Raw genomic sequence first — 15,161 nt, forward strand, 5'->3', positions numbered from 1 at the left:
TATCTTCATCATATTAATCTCCTACTACTTAGTTATTTCCTTTGCCTTTTACTTTGCTTTGCATCTTTATCACAAAAATACCAAAAATATCTCTACCTACTAATAAACCACCGATTGCTTCTGGTCGTCCGTCGTTAGTCTTTTTGCAAAAAAGTCCCCCTGTTTCTTAGAAATTAAGCCGCAGTCCTCGTCATAAGTCAGCCTGAACCGGTACGGAAGAGAGAGAAAAAATAGCTCAGCCGCCCGCACCACCCTGCCTCCTCGATCCATCTCCACCTCCAGCCACCGCCACCTCCTGCCCCGCCCCGCCTCACCGGGCCCCTCCCAACACCGCCGTGCGCCGCCCGTCCCCGACACCGCCACCTCCTGCCCCGCCCCGCCCCGCACCCCCTGCCGCCTCCACCTCCCGCCCCGCCTCGCCACACGCCGCCCCTTGAACTTCGTTGACGGCTGAATCCAGGATAGCGGCGGCGGGACCTTGCAAGGCGTCGGGGGTTCTCGGGGGCGGCACCATGGTTGCTCTGGCGTGCTGCTGGAAGAAAAGGAGGGAGGACGAGGGAGAGGGAGAGAGAAAACTGGGAGGAAGGAGAGAAATGAGGGTAGGCACGGGCTCCCAGGGGGAGATGGACGAGGACGAGGACGGTCTGGTGCGCTGCTGGTGCAGGGAGGGCAGGTGAGAGGGACGATTGCTCTATATGTTGTGCGTTGCTGGTGTGCTCCTGTTAGTTGAATATTATATTGCTGCTTTCCTGTTGTTTGTTGATTGATGTTGTTGATGCAGCAGCTGCTAATTTCATGTGGAGGACACGCAGGGGAGGACGGCGAGCGAATTGAATCTGGACATTCACCCAGGGAAGCAACATATATCTTCTGATCTTTGTCTTGCCTCCGGTGCAATTTCAGTTTGTCCAGTAGTGCTCTTGACAAATTTCTAGAATGAGGAATGAAATACTTGGAGATAGGCCACCAATTCGGTAAGAATATATATGTCATGGATCTGCTTATAACTATTTTACCGTGCTTAAATTTGGTCGGCAATTTTTAGGCTGTACTGCAGCCTAAATGTGCTCCTGCTTGTTGTTGCTATGTATTTTATATTTCCTGATGTATTATCATTTTTCCCGTTTTTAATCAGTTTGGGGCTTCTAAGAAGAGAAAGTGAATAACTGAATGTGATGGCAGGTGTTGAACTCAGGTTTACACATTGGTGCACATGATGTGTCAATCAAACATACTATAGCCCTCATATAATGGCTACTGCTGTTTGCAAAGTAAGAATCGAATGATGCAAAGAGATTTATGCTGTAGAAGAACTTACAAGGTAGTCTCCAAAGCCCTTTCATTGGAATTTGACGAAATTCACAACCACATAGGTCACACACAATTTAAGCCTCCATGGTATTAAATATGCCATGTCTGTCGGTCCTCTGTTTAGAAATGTTTTAGTCACATATTCTTATGTATTACGGTATGACAAAAATAGAACTTCAGGCCGTTGTTAACCGTGTTTCTCCTTTGTTTTGGTCTTCTCTTAATTTGTTTGTTTGCTTCAGGATGCCCCTAATATTCTAACAAATTCATGTGAGTAAAGATTACAATGGCTCAAATAGCATGTGGATTTAATAAACCGAATAATTGATTGTTGGTGTTGTTTTACTGATTAGCTTAGAAGCAGAGACTTAGCATGGGGGACTTCCGCTTGAAGAGAAGCAAATGTTGCAACTTCACCAGAGGTTCTATGTTGGAAGTTGTGTGTGTCGGTGGTTCAAGGTTCTTTCCCTTATTCTATTTTTCTCTCTGCAGTTTCTGTGTAATATATGATTTATTCGTTCTAAAAGTTGTATGGTAACGGGCGAGCCTAATCTGAAAATGTATTAGGAAAAAGAATGTAAGCTGAAGCCTGGAAAAATGCAGTATGAAAAATGCCTTGATATTCAGTAGCAGTAGTGAGAACATGTATATATTCTGTTGGTGAAAAGTTTTCAGATATACAGTAGCAGTAACAGTAGAAATGCGCTAGGGGATGTGAACGCCATAGAAATAGAAGAGGCCTACCTTGATATCTGAAAAACACCTTGATATTCAGTAGCAGTAGTAGAATGAAATGCGCCAGGTTTTCTGTTATATAGTCCTTTTGCCTTGTGTTTAATTATTACATGCGCTGCACACTGATCCATGTATATATTCTGTTGGTGAAAAGTTTTGACTATCGAGTTTTGTCAGATATGAGTTTTAGAAATTTTCAGTTACTTTTCTATACCTACATTCATCTCTGAACTGTTGTGATGGAGATTGTAATACTGTGTTTAAAATATGTCAGTCCATGTGCGAGATCTTGTTTTCAAGATGGCAACCATGATTGTATCAGATATGTGTAATTAATGTGTTTGCATTAGAGCTTTCATAGGGAAATTGCATAAGTTCCTATAAAATCATCTTGTCACACACATTTTTCTGAATGGCAGCTGCAAGTGCCAGGTAGCAGCTTGCACTAGGTTGATTTGAATAGTTACTCTTCTTTTGCACTGGTACTGAAACTTGGCAGTTCACAAGGATTGGCACCATGGACTGGAGAATTGTCGCAACCAACCTGGACACACCAGGGGCAGGGGCTGCATGCTGCTAAGTCCAAGGCGACTGCCAAGAAGACTAGGCTCGATGTAGTGACCGAGGAGGCGCAGGCCGCAGGGTATGCTCTTATAATTAGTATGATGATTTGCATATGTACCAATGCTACTCTCAATGGATTTGCTAACAATCTTCATATTTTCGCATTGAATGTGGAGCTATAAACATATATATGTTTCAGTAGTCGTTCAGTAGTGGTCCAGTCATAATACCTTGCAAGTACCGTGCTAATCAGAAAATTTCTTGATCAAGTTTATTATTATTTCCATTGCACCATACTTTATTTCCATGGTATCAAGTTCTACAAATGCATGTTCTGGTACAATATTTGTTTTTTCAGATGCAGTCTTTTTTGCTAATAAATCTATAGTTCAATCTGGATTCAAAATCTAAGAAATTTATGGCCTGGTGTTGATAGTTGCAGTTACACACTGATGGAGTGTGTTTACTTTTTGTTTATAGAAATAGAGAAGCTGATTATTCTGTTTGCACGACGGGTATCCCAAATTCTAATTCAAACATTAGTGATGATATAACAATGTCGTCTGCCAAATTGTGATTCGGGCGAGCCTAGCTTAGCTGGGAACCACCGGAGATTGTGTGGTGCACGGGAGACAGAGGCTCCACCGGATATTTTGTCGTGCCCACTAACAACAATGACATGGATAGTGAAGTCATTGCTGGACATGATTGCACTATTTGTAATCTGTTGGGTAGTCCTATTTGGTGGATTGTATCTTCAATATATCCGATCTTTCTCTACAAGGAGCCTACAGTTTGTAATGTTGTATTTCTAAAGAAACCCTGGCATCAGTTGAAATTGTTATCTTAATCCGCTGCAAAATATGTAATCTTGTTTTTGTCTTGATGATATGAAGAGGATGGATGTATTGTTGTGGCATCTTAAAATTAATAGTGATCTCGAAGTTTTCTTACAATACAATGCATTGTGGTAATCCAAGATTGTGGCATCTGATTTGTTTTGTCTTGGCAATGGAACCGCCATTCCGATCATTCTAAAAAAAGAGGATAGGTGTATGATTGTCAGAGTAACCACACCACAAAGAAAAGAAAGTGGCGCGACTACCTGAGACAGCAGGATGATCCCTAGGACAGTGTTAATGCATCTGGTTAAGAGTTACAATTGTGCTTGAGTTTACGTATGCTAGCATTTGTATATATGTTAGATATTGGCATAAAGAGGCGACACCAAAGAGTGTGTCAATGATTAGTTAAGAGTCTGACCATTCCAGCAGTTATCTTTAAGTAAGACTACAATTCTAAGATGTGTTCTCGCTTTTTTCTTCGATCAGATTTTGTCTTCTTTTTCCTATGACTCAAGATTGTTATAGTAGTCATCCATAGATAAGACTGTAATCTGACGGTGGTCTACAAGAAGGTGAAGTTGATGCTCTTTCGGTGGTACCTCGTCAGTCAGATCATTCATTTAGAGGTGTTGATGCTCTTTTAGTGGTATTCGACAACCTAGCAAATCATTCCTTTAGAGGTGCCTCTAGCATTCTATTTTTATTTTCACTGAAATGTTGTGCTGGTTCTTTGCTGCATCAAAATATTTCATTTGTACTCCTTTTCCTAATGGGGCCAAATTATCTTGTCACTGCAACTTCATGACACTTGAATTTATCTGTTCATCTTCAATCAATCTTCAACAATGAATTAAATGTTTTTAAGAGTTATAAATGTTTTTTCTTTGTTCATAACCTTTAGTGTAAATTCGTTTTTTTGCTTGATTGCAGATTTTGTGAACTTTCCCTATGGTATAAGAAAGACAATCTTTTTATTAGCTTTGGAATGTTACACTTTGCTTTAATTGCTTTGTTGAATGTCTGCACTAGGAGAATTACAGTTTCTCAAGTCATGCAATTGGGAAGATATCGATTGGTAGTTTAGACATTTCTTCAGCAGGTGCACGGGTACTTATTTTCCCGCCGCAACGCACAGGCACATTTCCTAGACAATGTCACTCCTGCTATCATGTCATGTTTGCTAATACTTATGGAGCTGTAAAATGATGTTTTTATTTTATAAGCTAGCCCTTCTTATTATGTTTCAGAAGATCGATGATACCCATTACATTACTACAGTGTAATACGTAGAACCTGAGTTTTTGGTTGCCAAGAAAATGTATGTGCTAATTCCACAAGAAATTTGTGTTTGAAAAATTATCACTTTATCAGGGCAATATCTTTTATATGCTTAATGAAATCGAATATGATGCTAGATTTGCAGATGACTAAGCGACATGGAAATTCTTGATTTTGTGTTGATGTTTCCGATGGATTCTTTTGTCATATGACATCAGGATGTAGGATGATTGGGTGCACAAGCTTTCTATGAAACATCCAGATCCCGGCAGCGACGTCCTCTGGCATAGTGACAAACGAAGGCAGGGGATAGAGCAAAGCGGGAGGGGTATTGGGTTGATACCGTTGTGGGCATTGTCAGTGCCATGATGGTGGTCAATACACACAGGAGATTCTATTCCTGTGGGCGGATTAAACAGAGCTGAGTAAACTTCATCCATAGAAGATGCATGTGCTGACTAAGTTTAGAGGAGAGAGTGGTTCTTTATTCTGTTCAAACACGCATTCATGGAGTACCAAATGACTTCTCCTTATTGTACAGGAGTGCAATTGAGAGGCTCATATCTTTGCGATTTTATTACAGGGAGCTGAACCGCTTCTTAACCTGTCATAAAAGACGCCATTGTGGGGATTCCACTACTGCAAAACTGCATTCAGAGCAATCTCTGTGACTTCTGAAGAAAAATAACTACTATTTGCATTCCTTTTGCGTTTGCATGGAAACCATTGTACTTCCATTTTCATTGCCAGTACTTTCCATACTTGCATATTTCTTATGCACCTTATGACCTGTTGTTGGCCTATTATAATTTCCTTTTCATTGAAGGTAATGGTAAAAAATAAGAATATGCTACTTTGCGACGCACACATGTCATGTTTAACCAGCTGATTTCTTGGATGGTTTATGGTATTCCTCAAGATCATTAGTACCAACAATGTTTTTTCTCATGAATGGCCCATGGTAATTTTATATTGTTTTGCTACTTGAAAGTTGTTTGAGTGGCTAAATTATTTTTCAGGTTTCTAAGAACATATTATTTATTTCTGTTGCATGGATCCTGGCATGCTGACAACAAATTCTTATTTTGAGCCGGATTGTATACTAGACCGAGGTTCTACAGCGGTTGGTTTGCTAGGACTATTACGTGAAGCAGTGTAAGCTCAATTGTCAACATTGAAGAATTCGTTAGAGGAAAGTGCCACAATTTGGAGCTCTGACACGGGAGATTTTTTGAGGTAATGGAAGGTAGTGAATATCTGAGTTATATAAAACCAACATAAGCTTTTGGGCAGCAACATTAGAAGGATCTTTTTTATAGGTTTCATCCAATCCTGAGAAAACAACTTGCTTTTACAAGGCAATCTAGAATAATGTGACCTTGGCAGATTATGTCCATGAAAAAGGTAATTGCCTGTAGGAGACTAGCTGTTTGTTCAGTGAGGCAAGGGGAAACAAATGAGCGACTGACAGTGTTATCTGTAGCCAAGGAACGGGAGGTCAAAGATAGAGCTCAGATGTATTAATGGAGATGCCACACAAATTATCTCCTGAAGCGAGCCACAATGTTGAAAGTTGCATTGGCAAGAGTATGCATCTACCGTCATGTACCTGAAGTGCGGCATTGTGCTACAATACTCTTAAATATTTGTGACAAATTTAATTTCCCGTTGCAACGCACGGGCACTTTTTGCTAGTTATCTTATCATATCTATCAGATCTCACTCTCGTAAGTGGCCGTGTAGGGATTGACAACCCCTTATCGCGCTGGTTGCGAGTCTTTGTTTTGTGCAGGTGCGAGGGACTGGCGCGTAGCTTCCTACTGGATTGATACCTTGGTTCTCAAAACTGAGGGAAATACTTACGCTACTTTGCTGCATCATCCCTTCCTCTTCGGGGAAAACCAACGTAGTGCTCAAGAGGTAGCAAGAAGGATTTCTGGTGCCGTTGCCGAGGAGGTTCGCGCAAGTCAAGATTTGAGTCCTGACAACGAGCCATTTCTGGCGCCGTTGCCGGGGAGGTCTACGCAAAAGTCAATATACCAAGTACCCATCACATACCCTTATCTCCCGCATTATATTATTTGCCATTTGCCTCTCGTTTTCCTCTCCCCCACTTCACCCTTGCCGTTTTATTCGCCCTCTCTCTCTATCCTCCCTCTCTTTCTCTATTTGCCTCTTTTTGCCCGCTTGCTTTTTGTTTGCTTGTGTGTTAGTTTGCTTGCTTGTCATTATGGCTAGTCCCTTATCTTCTCCGTTATCTCCCGAGAATGAAATTCTAAACTTTAAGCAAAGGGAGGGGGAAAATCTAAAAGACACTTGGTATAGAATTTGCAATGCTCAAAATAGATCAACCACGAAGCAATGTACTTCCGTTCTTCTTCGAAATTTTTATGTAGGCATTACTCCTTGGCACAGATATGTCCTTGATACTATTACTGGAGGAAACTTCTTGGGTAACCATACTTTTGATTCTTATAATGCTATGATAGATTTGTTTGGCTCACCCCCTCTTTTGGTTAATGGAACTGTATTAACTTTGGAGCATGTAATGCAAAGGCTTGAAATTATTGAAAATAAGGTTGCTACTGTAGAGTTAATTGAAAATTTGGATAAAAATATCCACAACCGAATCTCTCAATATGGATCTAAAGTAGGAGTCACTTTGAATAATATTAAAGAGAAGGAACCCATAGTTAATGAGAAAATAAATCACGATTCCACTAGAATTGATAAACTTGAGGATATTATTACCAACTTGGGAACCGCTTTTTCTTCCGTAAAGAATACTCCAAGTCCTCCCGCTAAAATTTCCAAGCTTATGTATGTTCCTAAAAATAAGGGTGAATCCTCTAGTAAGGAAACTGTGGATCTCAAATCTATAAGTGTTCATCCCAATCTTTTTGCTATCATTAAGGAACCATTTGTTACAAATAAATTTTTTGATCTTGTACCTAAAAGTTTGATAATCAATAAAAATAAAGAAACTCCTAAAGATGGTAGATGCCTCATTGAAGAATTGCCTAGCAAAGATGGCAATACCTAGATCTATCCTTGCTTGTTATGCCTAGCTAGGGGCGTTAAACAATAGCGCTTGTTGGCAGGCAACCCAATTTTATTTTTATTCCTTACCTTTTGATCCTGTTTAGTAATAAATAATTTATCTATCCTCTGTTTTGGTTGTGTTTTTTGTGTTTAATTAGTGTTTGTGCCAACTAGAACCGTTGGGAAGACTTGGGGAAAGTCTTGTTACACTTGCTGTAAAAAAACAGAAACTTTAGCGCTCACGAGAACTGCTGCCATTTTTATTTGGAAAGTGATATTTATTTAATTATTTTTGAAGATTATTAATAGATAAATTCCTCACGTCCAGCAATTTATTTTCGAATTTTTGGGGTTCCATATCTTGCGCTAGCTACAGATTACTACAGACTGTTCTGTTTTTGACAGATTCTGTTTTTCGTGTGTTGTTTGCTTATTTTGATGAATCTATGGCTAGTAAAATAGTTTATAAACCATAGATAAGTTGGAATAAAGTAGGTTTAACACCAATATAAATAAAGAATGAGTTCATTACAGTACCTTGAAGTGGTATTTTGTTTTCTTTCGCTAACAGAGCTCACGAGATTTTCTACTTTGAGTTTTGTGTTGTGAAGTTTTCAAGTATTGGGTAAAGATTTGATGGATTATGGAAAAAGGAGTGGCAAGAGCCTAAGCTTGGGGATGTCCATGGCATCCCCAAGATAATCTAAGGACACCTAAAAGCCAAAGCTTGGGGATGCCCCGGAAGGCATCCCCTCTTTCGTCTACTTCTATCGGTAACTTTACTTGGAGCTATATTTTTATTCGCCACATGATATGTGTTTTGCTTGGAGCGTCTTGTATTATTTGAGTCTTTATTTTTTATTTTACCACAATAATCCTTGCTGTACACACCTTTTGAGAGAGCCATACATGATTTGGAATTTGTTAGAATACTCTATGTGCTTCGCTTATATCTTTTGAGTTATATAGTTCTGCTCTAGTACTTCACTTATATCTCTTAGAGCACGGTGGTGGATTTGTTTTATAGAAACTACTGATCTCTCATGCTTCACTTAGATTACTTTGAGAATATTTAATAGCATGGTAATTTGCTTAAATCCTAATATGCTTGGTATACAATATTAATAATAAAACTTTCTTATGAGTGTGTTGAATACTATGAGAAGTTTGATGCTTGATAATTGTTTTGAGATATGAAGATGGTGATATTAAAGTTGTTCTAGTTGAGTAGTTGTGAATTTGAAGAATACTTGTGTTAAAGTTTGTGATTCCCGTATCATGCATGTATGGTGAACCGTTATGTGACGAAGTCGGAGCATGATTTATTTATTGATTGTCTTCCTTATGAGTGGCGGTCGGGGACGAGCGATGGTCTTTTCCTACCAATCTATCCCCCTAGGAGCATGCGCGTAATACTTTGCTTTGATAACTTGTAGATTTTTGCAATAAGTATATGAGTTCTTTATGACTAATGTTGAGTCCATGGATTATACGCACTCTCACCCTTCCACCATTGCTAGCCTCTCTAATACCGTGCACCTTTCACCGGTATCATACACCCGCCATATACCTTCCTCAAAACAGCCACCATACCTACCTATTATGGCATTTCCATAGCCATTCCGAGATATATTGCCATGCAACTTTCCACCATTCCGTTTATTATGACACACTCCATCATTTTCATATTGCTTAGCATGATCATGTAGTTGGCATAGTATTTGTGGCAAAGCCACCATTCATAATTCTTTCATACATGTCACTCATGAGTCATTGCATATCCCGGTACACCGCCGGAGGCATTCATATAGAGTCATATTTTGTAATAAGTGTCGAATTGTAATTGTTGAGTTTTAAGAAAATAAAAGTGTGATGATCATCATTATTAGAGCATTGTCCCAGTAAGGAAAGGATGATGGATACTATGATTCCCCCACAAGTCGGGATGAGACTCTGGACAGAAAAAAGGCCATAAAAAAGGGAGAAAAAGGCCCAAATAAAAATAAAAATAAGAATAATGAGAGAAAAAGAGAGAAGGGCAATGCTACTATCCTTTTACCACACTTGTGCTTCAAAGTAGCACCATGATATTCATAGTAGAGAGTCTCTCATTTCGTCACTTTCATATACTAGTGGGAATTTTTCATTATAGAACTTGGCTTGTATATTCCAATGATGGTCTTCCTAAAAATGCCCTAGGTCTTCATGAGCAAGCAAGTTGGATGCACACCCACTTAGTTCCTTTTTGAGCTTTCATATACTTATAGCTCTAGTGCATCCGTTGCATGGCAATCCCTACTCACTCACATTGATATCTCTTGATGGGCATCTCCATAGCCCATTGATACGCCTAGTTGATGTGAGACTATCTTCTCCCTTTTTGTCTTCTCCACAACCACCATTCTATTCCGCCTATAGTGCTATATCCATGGCTCACGCTCATGTATTGCGTGAAGATTGAAAAAGTTTTGAGAATGTCAAAAGTATGAAACAATTGCTTGGCTTGTCATCGGGGTTGTGCATGATTTAAATACTTTGTGTGGTGAAGATAGAGCATAGCCAGACTATATGATTTTGTAGGGATAACTTTCTTTGGCCATGTTATTTTGAGAAGACATAATTGCTTTGTTAGTATGCTTGAAGTATTATTATTTTTATGTCAATATGAACTTTTGTATTGAATCTTTCGGATCTGAATATTCATACCACAATTAAGAAGAATTACATTAAAATTATGCCAAGTAGCACTCTGCATCAAAAATTCTGTTTTTATCACTTACCTACTCGAGGATGAGTAGGAATTAAGCTTGGGGATGCTTGATACGTCTCCAACGTATCTATAATTTTTGATTGCTCCATGCTACATTATCTATTGTTTTGGACATTATTGGGCTTTATTATCCACTTTTATATTATTTTTGGGACTAACCTATTAACCGGAGGCCCAACCCATAATTGTTGTTTTTTGCCTGTTTTAGGGTTTCTAAGAAAAAGAATATCAAACGGAGTCCAAACGGAATGAAACCTTCGGGAACGTGATTTTCTCAACAAACAAAACCCAAGAGACTTGGACCCTACGTCAAGACACAAAAGAGGAGGCCATGAGGTAGGGGGCGCGCCTCCCCCCCCCCTCCAGGCGCGCCCTCCACCCTCGTGGGCCCCCTGTTGCTCCACCGACGTACTCCTTCCTCCTATATATACCTACGTACCCCCCAAACGATCAGATACGGAGCCAAAACCCTAATTCCAACGCCGTAACTTTCTGTATCCACGAGATCCCATCTTGGGGCCTGTTCCGGAGCTCCGCCGGAGGGGGCATCGATCATGGAGGGCTTCTACATCAACACCATAGCCCCTCCGATGAAGTGTGAGTAGTCACCTCAGACCTATGGGTCCATAGTTATTGGCTAGATGGCTTCTTATCTCTTTTTGGATCTCAATACAATGTTCTCCCCCTCTCTTGGGGAGAACTATTCGATGTAATCTTCTTTTTGCAGTGTGTTTGTTGAGACCGATGAATTGTGGGTTTATGATCAAGTCTATCTATGAACAATATTTGAATCTTCTCTGAATTCTTTTATGTATGATTGGTTATCTTTGCAAGTCTCTTCGAATTATCAGTTTGGTTTGGCCTACTAGATTGATCTTTCTTGCAATGGGAGAAGTGCTTAGCTTTGGGTTCAATCTTGCGGTGTCCTTTCCCAGTGACAGTAGGGGCAGCAAGGCACGTATTGTATTGTTGCCATCGAGGATAACAAGATGGGGTTTTCATCATATTTCATAAGTTTATCCCTCTACATCGTGTCATCTTGCTTAAGGCGTTACTCTGTTTTTAACTTAATACTCTAGATGCATGCTGGATAGCGGTCGATGAGTGGAGTAATAGTAGTAGATGCAAGCAGGAGTCGGTCTACTTTGTCTCGGACGTGATGCCTATATACATGATCATGCCTAGATATTCTCATAACTATGCTCAATTTTGTCAATTGCTCAACAATAATTTGTTCACCCACCGTAGAATACTTATGCTCTCGAGAGAAGCCACTAGTGAAACCTATGGCCCCCGGGTCTATATTCATCATATTAATCTCCTACTACTTAGTTATTTCCTTTTCTTTTTACTTTGCTTTGCATCTTTATCACAAAAATACCAAAAATATTATCTTATCATATCTATCAGATCTCACTCTCGTAAGTGGCCGTGTAGGGATTGACAACCCCTTATCGCGTTGGTTGCGAGGATTTATTTGTTTTGTGCAGGTGCGAGGGACTGGCACGTAGCCTCCTACTGGATTGATACATTGGTTCTCAAAACTGAGGGAAATACTTATGCTACTTTGCTGCATCATCCCTTCCTCTTCGGGGAAAACCAACGCAGTGCTCAAGAGGTAGCAGTCAGCTTTTTTTCAAAAAGGACTTCGTTGGCTACTAATGTGTGCGCCTCTTCTCAAACTGGACGATTTTTCTTACCACGGCATATATGTGCCGTGTTATGAAATCATGCCAAGTTTCATGTTTTTTGGGTGACTTTTTTATTTGCTGGGATTTAAAAAGCGAGATTCTCATTGTTTCAGGACGACGACAAGTTTGTAATTCATTCTCATTCCTTAAAAAAGACGTAAACATGCACCCAATGACACATGTATGATTTTCCACCCATTTTGCTTCACTGGAGCATGTGGTTGTAGTTCAAATTTGAATTATGGACTACATTAAATGCATAAAAAACTTAGTAATCAGTAATATATATACAATGGCCAAACAAACCCTAAACAATTTCAAATTTCAGCCCGACACTCCTGTTATTCTATGTTGCCTGTAGAAAACAAAGTTCAAAGCGAGAAGAGGCATCGATTATTGTTTCGCCCACAAGAGGGGCATGTTTCCCTACCGGAACCACGAGGGTTGCAACAGGCTCCGGTTTGTAAAAGGCTTGTAATATAGCTTCGCCCAAATTGGACAATTATATATACCATGTAGTGACACCATACCAAGTTTCATGATTTCCTAGTGAGTTTTGGATTTACAGACATTTAAAAACCAAGATTCGCAATGTTTGTGGCCAGGCCAGGACGGCGAGACAGTTGAATTCGTTCCCATTCGTTCCATGGGACCTAAACATGCACCCCAAGGAAACATGTACGTTTTTCTAGCCATTTTGATGCACTGGAGCATGTATTTGTAGTTCGTGTTTGAATGATGGACATTAAATGCCTAGAAAACTCAATTAATGAATAAAAAAGTCAAACAAACCCTGAATAATTTCAAAGTTCAGCCCGAATCTCCAGTTGTTCCGTGTCGCGTGTAGAAGAAAATATGAGGCTAGAAGAGGGAGTGATTATCATTTGGCCCACAAGGGGACACGTTTCCCTATAGAAACCACGAGGGTTCTTGCGACATGCTTCGGTTTGTAAGAGGTTTGTAATAAAGCTTGGCCCAAATTGGCAATGTTTTTACCACGACATATATGTGCCATGACATGACACCTTGCCACCTTTGATGACTTTCTGGTGAGTTTAGGATTTATGGGGACTTAAAAACCGAGATTCGAAATGTTTGAGGAAGAGCAAGGACACCGGTACGATTGTAATTCGTTCCCATTCCTGGCATGAGACCTAAACATGCACCCAAGGACACATGTATAATTTTTATAGCCATTTTGGTGAACTGGAGCATGTATTTTTAGTTCAGATTTAAATTATGGACATTAAATGCCTAGGAAACTCAATTAGTGTATAAAAAGGCCAAACGAACCCTAAATAAGTTTAAATTTCGGCACGGATATCCTATGGTTCCATGTTGCCCGTGGAAGAAAATACAAGGCGAAAAGAGACAGTGATTAAGTTTCGCCCACAAGGGGAACACATTTCCCTATCAGAACCACGAGGCTTCTTTGAGAGAAGCTCCAGTTTTTGTAAGAGGTTTGTAATAAAGCTTGGCGCAAATTGGACAATGTTTTTACCACAACATATATGTGCCATGATGTGACACCATGCCACCTTTGATGACTTTCTGGTGAGTTTAGGATTTATGGGGACTTAAAAACCGATAATTGAAATGTTTGAGTACGAGCCATGACACCAGTACGATTGTAATTCGTTCCCATTCCTGGCATGGGACCTAAACATGCACCCAAGGACACATGTATAATTTTTCTAGCCATTTTGGTGAACTGGAGCATGTATTTGTAGTTTAGATTTGAATTATGGACATTAAATGCCTAGGAAACTCAATTAGTGTATAAAAAGGTCAAACGAACCCTGAATAAGTTTAAATTTCAGCACGGATATCCTGTCATTCCATATTGCCCGTAGAAGAAAATACAAGGTGAAAAAAGGCAGTGATCACGTTTCGCCCACAAGGGGGACACGTTTCCCTATAGGAACCACAAGACTTCTTTGAGAGAAGCTCCGGTTTGTAAGAGGCTTGTAATAAAACTTGCGCCACAATGGACGAAAAAAATCCTCGACATATAAGTGCGATGTCGTGACACCATGGCAGGTTTCGCGATTTTCAGCTTAGTTTTGGATTTACGGGGATTTAAAAACTGAGATTCTTCTCACGAAATATTTTCAAATAGCACACGGTGCACTCACGAAAGCCGATATTCAATGAAAACTTTGTTGAAACCAAATTTTAAAGTTTCATAAAAGTCTGAAAAAAATGTGGGATGTTAAGAAGTTGATGTTTTATTGCGACATGAAATTTCAAGTTGAAAAACATTACGAGATGTGAGCTATGAAAAAGACAAATTCCGCCCTGAATAGTGACATTACTATTCGGCACTATTCAACACTGATTTTGTCTTTTTCATAGCTCACTTCTCTTAATGTGTTTCAACTTGAAATTTTGTGTCCCAATAAAACAGCATCGTCTTAACATCCCGCATTTTTTTTGAAACTTTAAAACATCTTTTTCTCATGGTTTCCACCGAATGTTGGTTTCCGTATGATATCCCCCCCCTGCTGCGCGCGCGATCTGAGTCCTGCGTTCTGACTGGCCAGAACCCAAACCCCACGGATCATACGTGTGCACCGTTGGATGCTCCCAGATCGAACGACAACCCTGAGCCCTTTCGATGGCACATGCAGTACATGGGTAAGCACTATCCGCATCCGTCGTGTAGCTCACGCTTCCTTCTCTACTAGGTTTTCACTCAAAACAGGCCACCATTTCTCGCCACTCCTCTCATCAGTTTCCCGCCTCTTCTCCCAGATATGCATGATGTAGATATTCGTTTAATTCTTATAGTTCATCTCATCCAAAATCAATTAGTTTTGTAAAAAAACTATTTTAAGATTCATGGAATTGTGCATTGTAAAGGTAAAAACAAATAGTGACAATTCATTTAGAAAAAAGTTTTGGGCAATTGAGATATGGAATATT

The 15,161-nt window shown here is 39.8% G+C and overlaps 1 long non-coding RNA gene across 1 annotated transcript; it reads left to right on the forward strand.

Annotated features, from left to right (window-relative positions):
- Positions 1-236: 236 nt before the first annotated feature.
- LOC125548208 (uncharacterized) lies at positions 237-3,553 on the forward strand. The gene is made up of 5 exons (XR_015599679.1): positions 237-673; positions 782-974; positions 1,183-1,321; positions 1,665-1,770; positions 2,546-3,553. It is a non-coding gene; the product is annotated as an uncharacterized LOC125548208 (long non-coding RNA).
- Positions 3,554-15,161: the final 11,608 nt, after the last annotated feature.

This window comes from Triticum urartu, chromosome 3A, assembly GCF_056163025.1.
Source record: "Triticum urartu cultivar PI428250 chromosome 3A, HENAU_Tu73, whole genome shotgun sequence".
Lineage (NCBI taxonomy): Eukaryota > Viridiplantae > Streptophyta > Magnoliopsida > Poales > Poaceae > Triticum > Triticum urartu.